Source organism: Phacochoerus africanus, chromosome 4 (genome assembly GCF_016906955.1).
Source record: "Phacochoerus africanus isolate WHEZ1 chromosome 4, ROS_Pafr_v1, whole genome shotgun sequence".
NCBI lineage: Eukaryota > Metazoa > Chordata > Mammalia > Artiodactyla > Suidae > Phacochoerus > Phacochoerus africanus.
This window is the reverse complement of record NC_062547.1, coordinates 29,854,378-29,870,136: the sequence shown is the minus strand read 5'-3', so window position 1 is coordinate 29,870,136 and position 15,759 is coordinate 29,854,378. Positions and strand designations below refer to the sequence as shown.

General features: G+C 42.4%; 1 long non-coding RNA gene and 1 other non-coding gene across 8 annotated transcripts in view; one reads left to right on the top strand and one right to left on the bottom strand.

Moving 5' to 3' along the window:
* Window positions 1-15,759, top strand: part of LOC125125266 (uncharacterized) — a 100,798-nt gene that overhangs the window by 32,285 nt on the left and 52,754 nt on the right. For 6 of the 7 annotated variants that reach the window (XR_007134391.1, XR_007134393.1, XR_007134389.1 and 3 more), the window contains 2 exons: window positions 699-775; window positions 1,435-1,487. This is a non-coding gene — a long non-coding RNA (uncharacterized LOC125125266). Of the gene's footprint in view, window positions 1-698; window positions 776-1,434; window positions 1,488-13,328; window positions 15,011-15,759 lie in introns of those variants that run through there. The other variant, XR_007134390.1, reaches the window with a different exon arrangement.
* Window positions 2,543-2,649, bottom strand: LOC125126639 (U6 spliceosomal RNA). The gene has a single exon (XR_007134734.1). It is a non-coding gene; the product is annotated as a U6 spliceosomal RNA (small nuclear RNA).

Below are 15,759 nucleotides of genomic sequence, written 5' to 3'. Positions count from 1 at the left end.
ACCTCCCTGCAGATAACTCTATCCCTAAGTGAATTCAGAGCACTGTGGAGCATGTCTCATCATGAACTAGAGCTTCTGCTGGGATGGGGAGAGAAAATTCTCTTGTCTGTGTGTGTGGGGGGGGGTATACTGAACTCACAAAAAGACTCAGCAGAACAATCCTGCTATTCAGAATGACTAGCGAATGGTCTTTCTGATTATCTAGTGGTTTCACTCACATTTGTTGAGTAAATAATATATGGAGAATTGAAATATAATACCAGCAATTCTACTGAATTTAATTCAATCTTTCTTCCCCTAATATGTCAAGGTCATCATAATGAGTATGGATTACCACTCTGGAGAATTCAATTGATGGGGAACAGGGGTTGGCAATCTTCCCTTTGGTGTATTTTTGGTACTTTGCTGACCCTGATGTAGGAGGTGGATGACCAAGCTGGCTCTTCTCTCTCTCCTTTAAAGTAAATCCCTCATATCAGTGTGCTTATCTTTCACTTATCCTTTTCTCATAAAAATATCTTGAGGAATGTACACGCACACCCAAGTCTAGTTATCTGATCTCTGGTTGACAGGGACATAGTTACCCAATCAATAGGACCATCACATAGAGGATTATGTCTTCAAGTTTTCCTTTGAATTCTCAGTTAACGGGGCTGAAGACATGCCATGGGTCACTTGATTCTTTTTGCTTCATTTAGGAACATGAATGCTGAGGCCAAGAAGAAGAAACAGCCAAATGAGACAACTGGCAACCCAGATACAGAACAACTTAGCGGTAGGTTCAAGAAAAGTGAGGTCAATATTTAAAAATTTTAATTCAATGTCCAATTACAATTTAATACATTTTTTTGAGCAGGCAGCAAATTAAAACAAAGAACAGTAAACAGAGAGACATGTCAGGTAAATTACACAACAGAGGCTTTTAGTGAAACCATTCTTTAACTTACTGCTTTTCAAATCAAACTAAAGGTTTCTAAATGTTTAGGTTATTTTTAAAGTCACAAATCAAGATTTATCTACATTTAGGTAGGTTTTGCTGACTCGTGTCCAAAAGGCTTGGTCCTCTGGAGAGAAAGTAGTCCTTGCTCTTTTTTCAATTACTTATTAACACCTATTACTTGTCAGGATTTATGCCAGGTATCAGGCTAAGAAGGAATGAGACAGAGCCCCTCTCTTGTAGGGACTGACATGGAGACAAAATGCTCAAAATTTTCTCACCCTCACCATCATTTTCCTTCTTACAGTGCCACCAATCTGAGCTTTACAAGTAATCATATGGTTTCCCTATGGGGTTTCTGTGTAGTGATACTTAATTCATTTGACCTCTCGAAAATCCTGCTGTGTTTTCTCTTTTTCTTTAACTTCTTTAACTTTCTTTAACTTTTTTTTTTTCCTGATATCCTTCTTTGGTGCTGTCACACTGACACAATGAAGAGCTAAAGCGAGAAGTGTCTGCTCACCCCTGGTTCGTCACACTGGGTTCACTGGTAAGGGTTTTGTTATGTACTATCTTTCTCAAATTTTCTCTAGCCCATTTATCCCTGATCTGTTTTCTTTCATACTTATAAATCATGATTATTATTTGCTAAAGCATTATTTGTAATAGTTAAGGAAAATAACAGAGCTGTTACTTATAACTCCATCCATAGAAAGGTGGTTAGATCAACTGCAGTATATCCATACAATGGAGCCCTCTCCATGCTTTAAAAAGAATGAGAGGTCTCTAAAAAAGTTGAATGCATAAAAGCAGAGCTTAAAAATGGTGACTGCCAAATGCTGATGGGGGGTGGGTATAGGAAACGGGGAGATATTCATCAGAGGGTACAAAGTTTCAGTTATGTAGGATGAATTAATCTGGAGATTTAAGGTGCAACACGGTGACTATAGTTAATAGTACTGTATTATATTCTTGAAATTTGCTAAGAGAGTAGAGCTTTTCACCACATACGAAAATGTGGTAACTGGACTTCCCGTAGTGGCGCATTGGTAAATGAATCCGAGTAGGAACCGTGAGGTTGTGGGTTCGATCCCTGCCCTTGCTCAGTGGGTTAACGATCCGGCGTTGCCGTGAGCTGTGGTGTAGGTTGCAGACGTGGCTGGGATCCTGCGTTGCTGTGGCTCTGGCGTAGGCTGGCGGCTACAGCTCCGATTCGACCCCTAGTCTGGGAATCTCCATATGCCACAGGAGCGGCCCAAGAAATGCCAAAAAGACAAAAAAAAAATGTGGTAACTATGTAAGGTTATAGATATATTCATTAGCTTATGGTAATCATTCCACCATGTGTATATATACCAGATCATCTTGTCGAGCAGCTCAAATATATATAGTTTTTTTATGTGTCAGGTATATCTCAATAAAGCTGGGGGGGAGGGAATGAGAGGTATCTATGATACATTGTAAAGTTACGAAAAAGGCAAGTTGCAAAACAATGTGTTGTGAGACCCCATTTAAAAACCCATATGTGAATCTGTTTAACATGCATCTTAACACACACACACACACACACACACACAGTATTTAAATGGAAAAACTTTTTTTTTTTTAAATATGGAATGCTTCACGAATTTGAGTATCATCCTTGCGCAGGGGCCACGCTAATCTTCTCTGTATTGTTCCGGTTTTAGTATATGTGCTGCCGAAGCAAGCACTAAACGGAAAAACTTTTAGGAGATATACAGAGTATGTGTCTGGGAACTCGCAGAGTTTAGTGAATGAGTTAAGAGAGGAACAGATGAAAGGGAATGTCTACACTTCCCTACTGATTATTCTACATTTCCCTATCGATTATTTTGACAATGAATAGATGTACTTTTATAATAACTATATAAATGTATAGAAAGGAGAAATATATTATTTTTCCTAGACATTGAAGAACTATACATTCTTCTGGAATTGCATAGCTGTTGAGTTTTCATTCCCTTTGATGACACACTTACCTCCTCTTTTACAGCTTCAGGGAATTAGGGCCCTAGACTGAGAAGTGGGTGCCCTTGCTTTCCTACCTTCTACTTCTGCAGTCTCCCCAGCCTGGGATAATGAGCTATTTGCAATTACTTGCAGTTCCCAGGAAACCTGCCAGCTGCATAACCATTCTGCACTTGTCTTGTGCAACTCATGTCATTCTAAAGCTTCAGCATGCATCTTCTGCAGAGGTCTGGAGCCTTCCTGGGGTAGATGGGTTTTTAGCAGTATTTCCTTGGGCTCAGCGAAGTGCACAGTCAGCCCTCCACTTCCAAGGACGTGAAAACCTCTGGATACCTCAGGCTGACTCTGTGCATCGGCATCCACGGTTTCATGTAAGGGACTCACGCGGCTGTGGCTTTTGGTATCTTCAGGGCTGAATCAATTCCCCATGGATACTGAGGGACGTCGGTAGTTCATGCAGGTTTATCATACACTGTTCCTGGAAATCTTGGTCACATAATAGATAGACTTAGCCCTGGAAAATCTATCCACCAGTCCCTGAAAGCAAGCCAGAGAAGTATTATTCTCCCCTCACAGACTGGGAAACTGAGGCATCAAAGAGTGACGGGCTGCCTAGGCCACAATGGTAGGTTAAAGGTTATGGGGTATTGTGGAAAGGTATTGGGATTAAAACCCAAGTTCAGGAGTTCCCGTCGTGGCGCAGTGGTTAACGAATCCGACTAGGAACCGTGAGGTTGTGGGTTCGATCCCTGCCCTTGCTCAGTGGGTTAACGATCCGGCGTTGCTGTCAGCTGTGGTGTAGGTTGCAGACTCGGCTCAGACCCCGCATTGCTGTGGCCCTGGTGTAGGCCAGCGGCTTCAGCTCCGATTCGACCCCTAGCCTGGGAACCTCCATATGCCGCAAGAGCGGCCCAAGAAATGACAAAAAGACAAAAAAAAAAAAAAAAAAAAAACCCAAGTTCAAGTTCTTGCTATATTATATTTTCTTTACCCCAAATTTGAAATCTCTGAGCCTCAGTTTCCTTGTCAGTAAAATAAGAATTAAAATATCTGCCTCCCAGTGTAGCATTTAATATGAGAGTATATAAAATATTTTGCATTTTGTAAAGCACGTATCACATATATAATGGGAGGACCAACAACCCAGACATTAGATATGAATAGTCACATCTTTATAGCTGCGTAACCTACTAGATTTTTTATTTAATTTTCTTTTGTCCAAATAAAAACTTTAAAATGTCTTTGAAGCATCTTAAAAGCCATTCCTTTACCTTGAATAGTCTTGTTCTTTAAACGCAAAATTTTTTTCTCTTCCCTAAATATTTCTCCAAATGGGTTTTAAAAGGGGCACAAAAGTATCAGTTCCAGGAAGAAGGCGACAGCACTCTACCAGCATACTATGCCAAATTGCATAGCACTCTGAAAGCAGATTAAAGTTGTTTCAAATGCTTCAAAGAGAAGGAAAATCTAATCCCCCAAGGCTTCTTTTAAATCCATATTCCTTAATTTCAGAAAATTTCCCAAGTCTTTTAAAAGGCCCAAATATCATTTTACACTTTGGAAGAAGTAATGGAGAACATTTCCCAATTCTTTAGAACGTTCTTTTTTCCTTTAAAGGGGGCTCAGTAAAGCTCGGTCTCCCCCATAAAGGAACTGGCCTGGGTGGAAGACAGCCTGCTTGTCTTGGGGGGTGGGTGTGGGGCAGGGTGGGTGCAGCCATCCCCAGGGCCCTGAGCCTGGAGTTTATGGCTAATCACTACCTAGAGAATTTCCTAAAGAAGTAGAGTCAGGCATTTTCCCTGTTATTTCTGGGCGAGATTTGCATGTCTGTCATTGTGGGAAGAACGCCCAGTCCCTTCACTATGTTACATTGAAGGAAAGAAAGTTTCCAAATGAGAAGAAAAACAAGCCCTACTGCAGCAGAGGCAAGTGGAATCACTGCTTTGGAAAAACTACTCTTAAGCCTCTTCATCTGCCCAGAGCCGCAAACTGTTTTTTTGAAATACTTTTATTGATTCTTCCCTTGCTGACCTATGAAAACAATAAGAGCCCCAATTACAACAATGAGTATTTATTGAGATTAATCATGTACCAAGCACTGTGCCAATGGTCCCACATGCTATATTTCATTAAATCTGCTTGGTACCCTTGAGGCAGATACTATTATTAGACCCATGATACAGATGAAAAAGTTGAGGTCTAAAGAGCTAGTTAAGCAGCAAAGTGATACACAGCTACTTAAGTGCTTGAACAAGGACACAAAGCTCATCTCTTTCTGACTCCCGAAGTCTGGGTTCGACCAGAGCAGCGCACTGCCTAAATACAGTCCCAAGGCAGTTCAGGAAGGGCCTGTGTTGAAGACTTCTCTTCTACTTCCATTCAGGAATTTTATTTTAATTAGCAATAGCTGCCTGGGTCCCAGCTAGGTGTGGTAAGTGGTTTACATGCTGGGTCTTATTTTATGCTTCCCAGCAGATTGAAATGGGATAAACTACCCTAGAAATGCTTTCTGTCAAGACTCTTCTTTTTCTTCTGTTTCTTTCCCCCTTCTGCTTCATCTCAGAGATGCTGAGATGCATTTTCTTTCCCTCTTTCTTTGCTTTCCTTTTTCTTCTTCTTCTTCTTTTTTTTTAAGTTTAACCCGTGTTAACATTTTCTCCATCTCTCTCTCTCTCTTTTTTTTTTTTGTCACACCTGCAGCATGAGAAAGTTTCCAGGGCTAAGGATCAAGCCACACCCACACAACAGCAGCAACCCCAACCACTGTAGTGACAACAGCCGGATCTTTAACCTACTGAGTCATTCCTTTGGCTGCATTTTTTACCTTGCCTTCACCCTGACTTAAAATGACCACTGTGTGGTGAAGAGAGATGGGTGCATCTTTTCAGGTGCCTCTGATTTTGTTCGAGGGGAACTTACAAGTGTTGTCTTTGCTCTCTGACTTCAGGACATCTCCCTGTGGATAGTGCCAGAATGGTGACCTCAGGCCACAGCTTGATCGCTGATTATAAGTAATCCTGCTCCAGAGGTGATAGAGTGACCTTTCTTTAAAGAGGAGATAAAAATAGCTAAGAAACAACTCTTTGCTTAGTTCTCTGAACCGCTGGCATTTTTCCAGGGTAGACTTATGTACTTTTTGTACTTGGAGAAAAAAAAAGAGATGGGATTTGATCCAAGAATGGTCCTACAAATGAGAGAAATATGGAGCAAGCAGCTGGAGCAGAGCAGCCAAGTGGTACCACCAGCTGCAGGCCCATTAATTAACATTCCCTGGTATGTAGCAGCTCCAGTGACCTTGATTCTTGTTGAATTCACAGAGATAATTTTTACAGAGCCTCTACTTTTCTCACTGTGGTATATTTATCCAAGGAGTACCTTGCATATTTCCCCCCATCTCTCTGAGCAGTAAATTTATTCTAATTGCAAAGAGATATAGTAAAAGCCTGATTGAATGCTTGGCAGTTTATAGAGATTTATTTCTGGGGCTTAAGGGGGTTTTTAGTGTGTGTGACTAGAGCAGGGTTGAGGGGAGCTGCAGAAAGGAGCCCAAGAGAAAATGTAGATTTAATGGATCTATAAAATGACCCTGCAGTAGATAAATGCTTGTTCCAAAGAAACTTAAACAGCCTGACCCAAACCAAGGTCTGTGACAGCCAGTCCGACACGAGGTGTCTGAAGCCTTGCATATTTCACTTTGGGTTTTCAGGTTTCCATATGAAATTTGTTATTCCCCAGGCAGAGGTGAGAGAGAGGGGAAATCTGTTTTCCAGAGGGAAGAAAGCATATTTAACTACAAATTTCTGAGCACTAAAAGCTATGCAAAGAGGAAAAAGTAAACCTCCAGCACCTGCCCTTAAAATCACTTTGCCTTTTCTCTAACTCTCTTAAAGCTGAATTCTGAATTTTAAGCCTAGGATCCTGGAAAGCAGACCATGAGAACCTGCTCTTTGTACAGGATTTCTGCATGAGAACCGGCCACCTTCCAAAGGCCAGTTAACCCAGGCACTTCCAGCTCATAGTGATACAGAGGGGCACTATCCCCTAACAGAGCCTTCTGCTTAGAATAGGCTCTGCTTGCACACACTGCTGAACTTTTCCACGAGATCCTTCTAGCCTTTTGATCCCATGAGTGACATTCATCTTTTTTGCAGCTGCTTTGCAAGTTTTGCTGAGGATGAATTTTAGGGCTTTCAACTGTTAAATTTGTTATATTGTAAATCTAATCACTACTAACGTTTGTTCTGAGGGAAGAAGCAAAACAGAAAAGGGTCCAAAGAAGACAATAGTGGGGAAGTAGTTTGGAGAGTGAATGCTCTGGCCCTTTTGGCCACAGGCTGAATGGAGTTTGGGTCAGCATTTCTCCCGGCTCTCTGCATCAGCTTTAATAACACAATAGCGCCATTTATTTTATCAGCTAAAGTGAGCTTATTCAGTAATAGCCAGAGGAATTGCAACTCAGGATACCGAATAATGGTGGACTGTAGGCAAATCCAAGGAACAAAGAAGGGAAACCTTTTATAGGGAAAGGGGGAGAGTTGGGAGGGTCTGTAATAACCAAGGAGCCATTGGAGAAGCTGGGAGTCCAGGGTCTGGAAGCTTGTCATTGGTTGGGCTGCTACAGTCTCCAATTGGCTGGGCTATCCTTCAGGGAGAGAAGTGTTCCCCTTCCTGCTGGATAGTGGAGTAGGCAAAACTTTCCTGTGGCAGATGTGGGAGAGATCGCACATGTCCTGAGTGGTCCTCTCTTCCTGTTTGGAGTAGTTGAGGGTACATGGCGGAGGTGAGAGTGCCCCCTACAGATCTGTGCTGATTAATTTTAGCAGAGGTTTCTTTAATTCTACATCTACTGTTTTCTTTCTTTCTTTCTTTTTTTTTTTTCCAGGAATTGGCATAAGGAGACCTTAGGTAAACAATTTTTTTTTCTTTTTATAGCCACACTCATGGCATATGAAAGTTCCGGGGCTAGGTACTGAATCCAAGCCTCAGCTGGGACCTACACTACAACTGCAGCAACAAGCCACTGTGCCACAGTGGGAATTCACTAGGAACAAGTTTTAAATTTTTTGATTGTGAAGTTTAACACTCATACAGAAAAAAAAAGCAGTTTAACATTTAGTTTTAGAGTTAATACCCAAGTCAAGAAGTTTAACGCTGCAAATTCTCCCCCCCGATCATAGCATTTCTCATGCTCTTAGAGGTAACCACAGTCACAGATATAATCAAATCACTTCTTTGCTTTTTTAAACAATTATTCAGCACCTAAGTGTGTATCTATATATAGAATATAGTTTAATTTTATGTATGAAGATTATATAAATGGAATTACACAAATTCCATTATATACATGGAATGAATGCCTTGTTCTCTTGTGTCTGGCTTCTTTGGCTCAATCTCATGTTTTTAAGAGTCATCTAGTTGTAATAGTTGCAGTTCATGTTTATTACAGCACAAAATTTTAATTTACTCATGTGCTGTTGATGAAAAATCCAGTTATTTCTAGTTTGGGATCATTGATAATGAGGCATGAAGCTGCTGGGAGCCCTCTAGTGCATATACACAGGAAGCATGATAATTTGTTCAGTTTTCCTGGTTGATGTCAAACAATTCAATACAAATCTATCTTGAATCAAGGCTAGTCATGGGTTTAATGGCAAAATGGGCAAGATTTGTCACTTGTTCATTCAATGAACACAAACCAAACTTCTATTGGAGGAACAGGAAATATGTGACACAAACTTTCCTCCCTTCTGTGCTCAGAGCAGACATGACTAGTTCATAAGAGTGTGCTTTTCTGTTCAGTCTGGCTGTGGCTTCAGAATCCTTTGCAACCTGATCCTCAAGGCAGCCACTGCTAAGAGTCAGAGATGGGAGATGTGATGGTTAATTTCCTATGCCAATTTGGTTAGGCCACAGTGCCAAATATTTGGTCAAACATTATTCTAGATGTTTCTGTGAAGGTATTGAGTTTGTTGAGATTAACGCTTAAATCAGCTGACTTTGAGTAAAGCAGATAACCCTTTATAAATATGGGTTTCTGCCGATGAGTTGAAGGCTTCAACAGAAAAAACACTGACTTATTCCAAGGAAGAGGACATTCTGCCACCAGAATGCCTTTGGATTTAAACTGCACCTTTTCCCTGGGTCTCCAGACTATAGCCTACTATTCCTGCAGGTTTTGAACTTGCTAGCCTCCACAGTCATGTGAGCCAACTCCTTACACTCTTTCTCTACAAATATACATACATCTCTTCGGTTCTCTCTGGAGAACACTGACTAACACAGGCATCATGCTATTTGCATAGGATTGTCTGGTGGCACAGCAATGGCAAGTCTTTCAAGCTAATTTAAGTAAAAGAGATTTACTTTTGATAGAATGTAACCTCTTAGATCAACTACCAGGAAATACTTTTAATATTCAGTATTACTGCCCTCAAAACCGATTCATTTTAACACTCCTTATACCTGAGATACTTTTCAAAATGAAATTCCTGTGGGCGTGTATACAGTTTCTCCCCAGTATCTGAGAGTCATCAGTTGCCGTCAGCCAGTGAGAACTAGAAGAAAGAAGCTATGCTGACTGTTCTTCACGAACAGCACTGCTTCTAGTCAATGAGCTGAGGTGAACGTGTCCTGGCATATATGTTGTTTATTTTGCTCTGGGCTCCCTTTCTGCCATTGCTTTTTTGTTCTGGCAAGCAGTTTAACTCAGACTGACCGGCCAAAGTAGCATGGATGATAATCCTGGCCCTACTGTAAAGAAATAAGAGGGGATTATCACGCTAGATGTTAAATACAGGTTCTTCAGAGGCTGTAGATTCTGTAAGACATTGGATGAAGCAGCAGAAGGTCTAGCTCAGCCGGCCCACAGGGAGAGGTGGGAGTCTGTTGACATTATGTAGGGCCTCATATAGGTCAGTACAGCTCAGAAGGATTGACCAACAAATGTATGAACAGGAGCTGGAAGAATTTATGGCAAGAGAATGGAAGAGTGATTGCCAGTGTCAAAGCCTGGTCACATCTCTGTGGGGACTGTGCCAGGTGGGCTCTTCCAGGCTGCTGCTAAGTGGAAGGGGTGGGATGCCAGGCCTCTGCTGGGTCTGTGTCTGTGCTGCCTGTGCCCTCTGCTTCTCTGCCACACTCTCCCCTCTGCAGATCAGCTGCTTCTGCAGGCTCTTGGTTCCTGTGGCCCCATCACATAGGCTCTGTTTGGCTTTGGGTGATGGTGAGAGATCTTGATGGCCTTCCCGAATTCTCTGACCCACTGTGGAGTTCACCTGCAACAGTGTGGTAGATGGTCTCCCAGAGGCTGGCAACTCCCTACCTCAAGCATCCAGGTCTCTCTACTACTCTGAGAGCTTCTTCCTGAACAGAAGCTTGCTGAGCTGCAGGCACATGCAGCCCCGCACGGTGGAAGTCAAGAATCACTGACTAAACACCCCAGCCTCCCATCTTCCAGAGAACAACTCCGAGGCATGTCTCATCTGATTCCTCAGAGGATCTCAAATGGGGACCAAGCCACAATTTCCCAAGGCAGTAACCTGCTCATTAATGCACCTGTCATTAGCTTTTCTCCCTTCTCTGTGTCCCTTTCCTACCCTCACTGTGCTTCCTCAAATGACCACCCAAATTCTTATCCCAATGTCAGACTTGGGAGGTCAGTTTTATGTGACCTTCCAGGGGTCATACGTTCTGACTCCTGAGCTTTAAGATTCTAAGTTCAAGTTTTTGTGGGGAAATTTGACTTGTCCAGATCAAAGGTCACATGTGCACCCCTGGTTTACTTAGTCATGCCGGTTAAGGGGAGGAGGTGAGAGGCGGGGCTTAGTGTTATTTAGGACATGATTGACATTTCCAGCACACCTGACTTCTCTATGCCAGGAGTTGTGCTGGGCAATGAGGCACAGAGAGAGCAAAACCCAATTCCTGCCCTTATGGAGTTCTAGTTGGGAAGTAGACTTATAAGTGATACTTATATTACAAGTGCTAAAGTTTTTGTTGTTTGGGTTTTTTGTTTTTTTTTTTTTTTGTCTCTCTAGGGCTGCACCCATGGTATATGGAAGTTTCCAGACTAGGGGTTAAATCAGAGCTACAGCTGCTGGCCTACACCACAGCCACAGCAATGCAGGATCCAAGCCATGTCTGCGACCTACACCACAGCTCACGGCAACGCCAGATCCTTAACCCACTGAGCAAGGCCAGGATTGAACCTGAGTCCTCGTGAAGAGTAGTAAGTTTGTTACCGCGGAGCCACAATGGGAACTCCACAAAGTGCTAAGTTCTATAGCATTGGGACATACAAGTATTATGGAAGTAAAATAACCATAGGTTGGTGCATTGAATGATGGGTAGAAGCTTTCCAGAAGAAAGATATAGAATGGACTTTCCAGGCAGAGGAAGCAATATTGGCAACGGTATTGCAATAAGAAAACACAACTGCTTGGTTCCCTGGCTACAGCTGCACCTTCTCTTTGTGTTTTATTTTCTCTCAAGGAGCAACAGTGCGGCACCACAAAGGAACCTCAGATACTTTGGGCTCAAAACTCCTGTTATTTATTTTTACACATCTATGGGGAAGATGTCCGCATGTTTTAAAGCCAGGGGAAATACCACTTTACAGTAAAGGGAGAAAAAGCCTTAGAGGAGGCTGGAAAATGGAAAATTAGAGCACAGAGTCTGTGATGAGAAGTTTCTTTTTTTTTTTTGGTTGCATCTGCAGTATGCACAGTAACAATGCCAGATCCTTAACCCACTGTGCCACAAGGAACCTCCAAGAAGTTGGTTTTCTATGGCACAGAGCAATTGCTCCTGGAGTCATCAGGAGTAATATTTATAATCAGGATAAGCTAATGCTATAGATGAGTTCCTGTGATTCTTCTGTTTATAAGAAGCCAGATCACCTCTGTCTGCTGTAGACCGCAAGAGCCTTGTCCTCACATGGAAGAGACCATTCAAAATATTGAACCTGTCTATAGTAGATACCTGACCAGTTGGAGATGACTTGGGATGGCCAGACCCAGTGCACCCAGGCTGAACTCCAGCCCTGTCTTAGGGACCATTTAAACCAACACTTGTTTTACAGAAGAGATTGAAGGACTTACCTGAGACCATGTGGTGGCCAGGCTAAGAGTAGAACCCAAGGCTTCTATGTCCACTCTCTAACCCTCTCCACTGCAGCCTGAGGCCTCAAAACCCTGGTAAGGCAAGTGGGGCATCCTGTAGGTTACTGTAGACTCTACTCACACCCAAGGCTGAAGCTTTTGTAGCTCTACCTTGAGAATTACTGCTCTTACCCTGTTCATGAGTAACATGCTAAAAATTCTTTACTCAGTAGTAAATAAATATCTACTGTTTATTTGCAAATAATTTATACTTGTAAGTACAGTGTATTACATAACACATTATAAAGGATGCAGGGAAATAGTTTAAAAAAGTTGCCTTGGGAATTCCCACTGTGGCACAGCAGAAATGAATCTGGCTAGTATCCATGAGGACACAGGCTCGATCCCTGGCCTTGCTCAGTGGGTTAAGGATCTGGTATTGCTGTGAGCTGTGATGTAGGTTGCAGATGTGGCTTGGATCCTGAGTTGCTGTGGCTGTGGTGCAGGCCAGCTGCAGTAGCTCTGAGTTGACCCCTAGCCTGGGAACTTCCACATGCCACAAGTGTGGCCCTAAAAAGAAAAAAAAAAAAGTTGCCTAATAAGTGTGCAAGACGTCACTATTATTTTCCTTAAATCAACCTAATTCTGACTCCACGTCCCCATCCTGCCATGCTTGTGAGAAAGGTAACCAACCACCTCCTTCTCTCCAACCCATAGGCTCATGCGGAAGTCCAGAGGTCTTGTAGAACACCAAGGTCCTGCCTTATCATTATCATTCACTTAACTAACAAATATTTATTGAACACCTACCACATGCCAAGGGCTGCTTTAGAAACTGATAAGTAGTGATATCCAAAAGAGGTCAAATCCATGTCCTCTGTTTCAGGCTGAGCAGGCATTTCTGTTTCTCATCTGAGGCCCAGGAGGCACACTGGTGAGACTGGCATGAGGCCTCTGTGGGAAGGTGCAGCCCCTCCCCACTAGATAGATGCTGCCCATTCAGGCACAGCCAGGAGGCAGTGGTAGGTCCCCTCTGGATGACTCTATAATCTTTCCTGACAAGACATCTCTTCTCCCAGACTTATCACTTCTCAGAGGCATCCTCCCTCTGCCCTCTCTCTCCAGAACACCCCTCATAGTCTCTCAGTGCAAAATTTTTTAAAAAGAAAATGCTATGTTTACTTCTTGTTATAAATACACCAGAATCCTCAGAACAAAATCGTTTATATTTAATTCAATTGAGATTTTTAAAATTGTGATAAAAGCACATGACATAATGTTTCCCATCTTAATCCTTTTTTTAGTGTTCCCTGGCAATGAAAGCCAAAGTGCAAAACTTTGACCAGGAGAGGCTGCATCCGATTTTTCACCCTGCCCTGAAATTCTAGACAAAGCATTACAAAGCCTACACGTCTGTTCGAAATGGAAGCAATTTAATATTTCGGTCAACCATCTTGCCACACGAATATCATGACTATGAAACCAAGTAACAGTGCTGACTTGTCCATGCTGAACTTTTTATATCAAATTCCTGCTGTAGACATTTGGTAAACATGTAAAAGAGTGTATGTGTTTGGGTGTGCACACATGCATGTGCACGTGTGTTCCATGGCTGGGCCTCAGGAGAGACTTGAAGGCTTCAAAGTTTCTGTCTGGTACCAGATCATTGTCCATTAGCATCCGCTCCCTCTTTTTGATTTCTGGGTAGCCCCTGACCCCCACACCACCCCAACTGATGCCGCCTCTGGGTTCCACCTCTATCAGCTACCCAAGAAAGTCCTTGATAAAACCATTCCAGGTAAGGTATTGTCTGCTCAAGGCCTAAAGATTATGTGGGGACATCTATATTGTAACTGGGGACACTGGAGACCAAATAGCTTCCAAGATGCAAAGGAGGGATCTGTAAGGATAGAATTTCATTCATTGTGACAGGACAAGACTTTTGCATGGAGGAATAGTTTTGTGCTTCACTTTCTTAGGGGGATAATCATGTAATTTTCACATGTTCGTTACACAATTAAGAAAGATTTTTCATCACTCTTTCTCTCAGCAATGTTATCTCTGCAGATGGTATAAAGCTTTGCTACTGTACCAAGCACTCTGATTTCTGAGTCTCCCCTGCCCCTCCCATCCCGCCCCATGTTCCGTATCCAAATAGCTGACTTCTTGCTGGACATTTCCACCAGGATGTACTCTGTACTCATGGAATCTCAAATTCAACGTGTATACAACCAAAGTTATCATCTTTTCCCGCAAACCTAGCCCTTTTCCTGATAGTTGTTATTTCTGTTAATAGTATTATACTCCCTATCCTTTGTGTTTACAATCTTCAAATGATCTCTGGGTCTTCCCTTTTCCTTTGCTCCCCACATCTGGATAATGAGAACATTCTGTACCCTCGATCTCCATAAGATCTCTCAATCCACTCCTTCCTTTCCATCCCCACTGCCAGTCCTCTGGATCTGGCCCTCTTGAACTGTTGCCTGGACTGTTGGAGTAGCCTCTAAGTTTTCTTCACCTTGGTGTCTTGTCTCTCCTATGATGGTCTAGATCCATCTTCTTGGGTAAATTTTTAATCATGTTGCAGATAGTGAGGACTGTGTTTTGTTCATTTTTATATCTCAGTGCCTAATACAGTACCTGGTACATAGTAGGAATTTTGTCAAGGTTGGATTAAGTATACTACAGAAGGCAATGACTTATTTGAGTGTCCAAGGCCTGGAGTCAACATCTTGGATCCTGCCAATCATTCTCCACATACTAAATTCCTACTGTATGGCAGTGTGCAAATGCCAGACATATCCTGGTGAACAAGATTGGGGTAGTCACTGCGTCGGTGGAGCTACCACTTAAGAATGATTTTTTTAGATCTCACTATTAGAACATGCTTCTTTGATCTGCAGAATCAAATTTCTTTTTGTTAAAAATCAGGAATTTATTGTGTCATTTATTTTGTGTATCAGGTTGTGGAATAAATCTTTAAACTTATGGTCTAAATAGTCTTCTGATTCTGTTTCACCTAGGAGGTCTGTTGTAAGAAATAAAAATTGAACAGGATCACTTAGGTGTACCTAAACTTTTTAAAGTTTCATCTTTAACTTTCCTTGTAAAGACTCAATCCTCTACAGTTTAAAAAGCAGATTCTAATGAAATGTCATCAACTGAACCTGTTGATGTAGACACTGTTCTAAGCACTTTATGCATATTATCTCATACTATCCTTACAAACAACAAAAGCCAACTACTAATACTATCCCCATTTTACAGAAGGGAAATCTTTAAATAATCTGCCCAAATTCATACAGCTGGTGGAGTTAGGCTTTGACCCCACATAGTATGGTTTTTCCGTCTGTGCGCTGAACCTCAATTCTAAATTGTCACCCACCTTTTTTTTTTTTTTTTTTTTGCTTTTTAGGGCCACACCAGCAACACGTGGAGGTTCCCAGCTAGGGGTCCAGTTGGAGCTGCAGCTGCTGGCCTATACCACAGCCACAGCAACTGCCAGAGCCGAGCTGCGTCTGCGAACTACACAGCTGACAGCAACACAGGATCCTTAAGCCACTGAACACAGCCAGGGATGGAACCCACTCTCCACGGACACCAGTCAGGTCCATTACTGCTGATCCACGAGTGGAACTTTTTTTAGAGTAGAGGGACCTAATAAGTTCCTCCCTGGAGAGCAGGGCTCAAGGGGGTGGAGGGTGTGGGGGCAAAAGGAGCGCCCCTTGGAGCCCC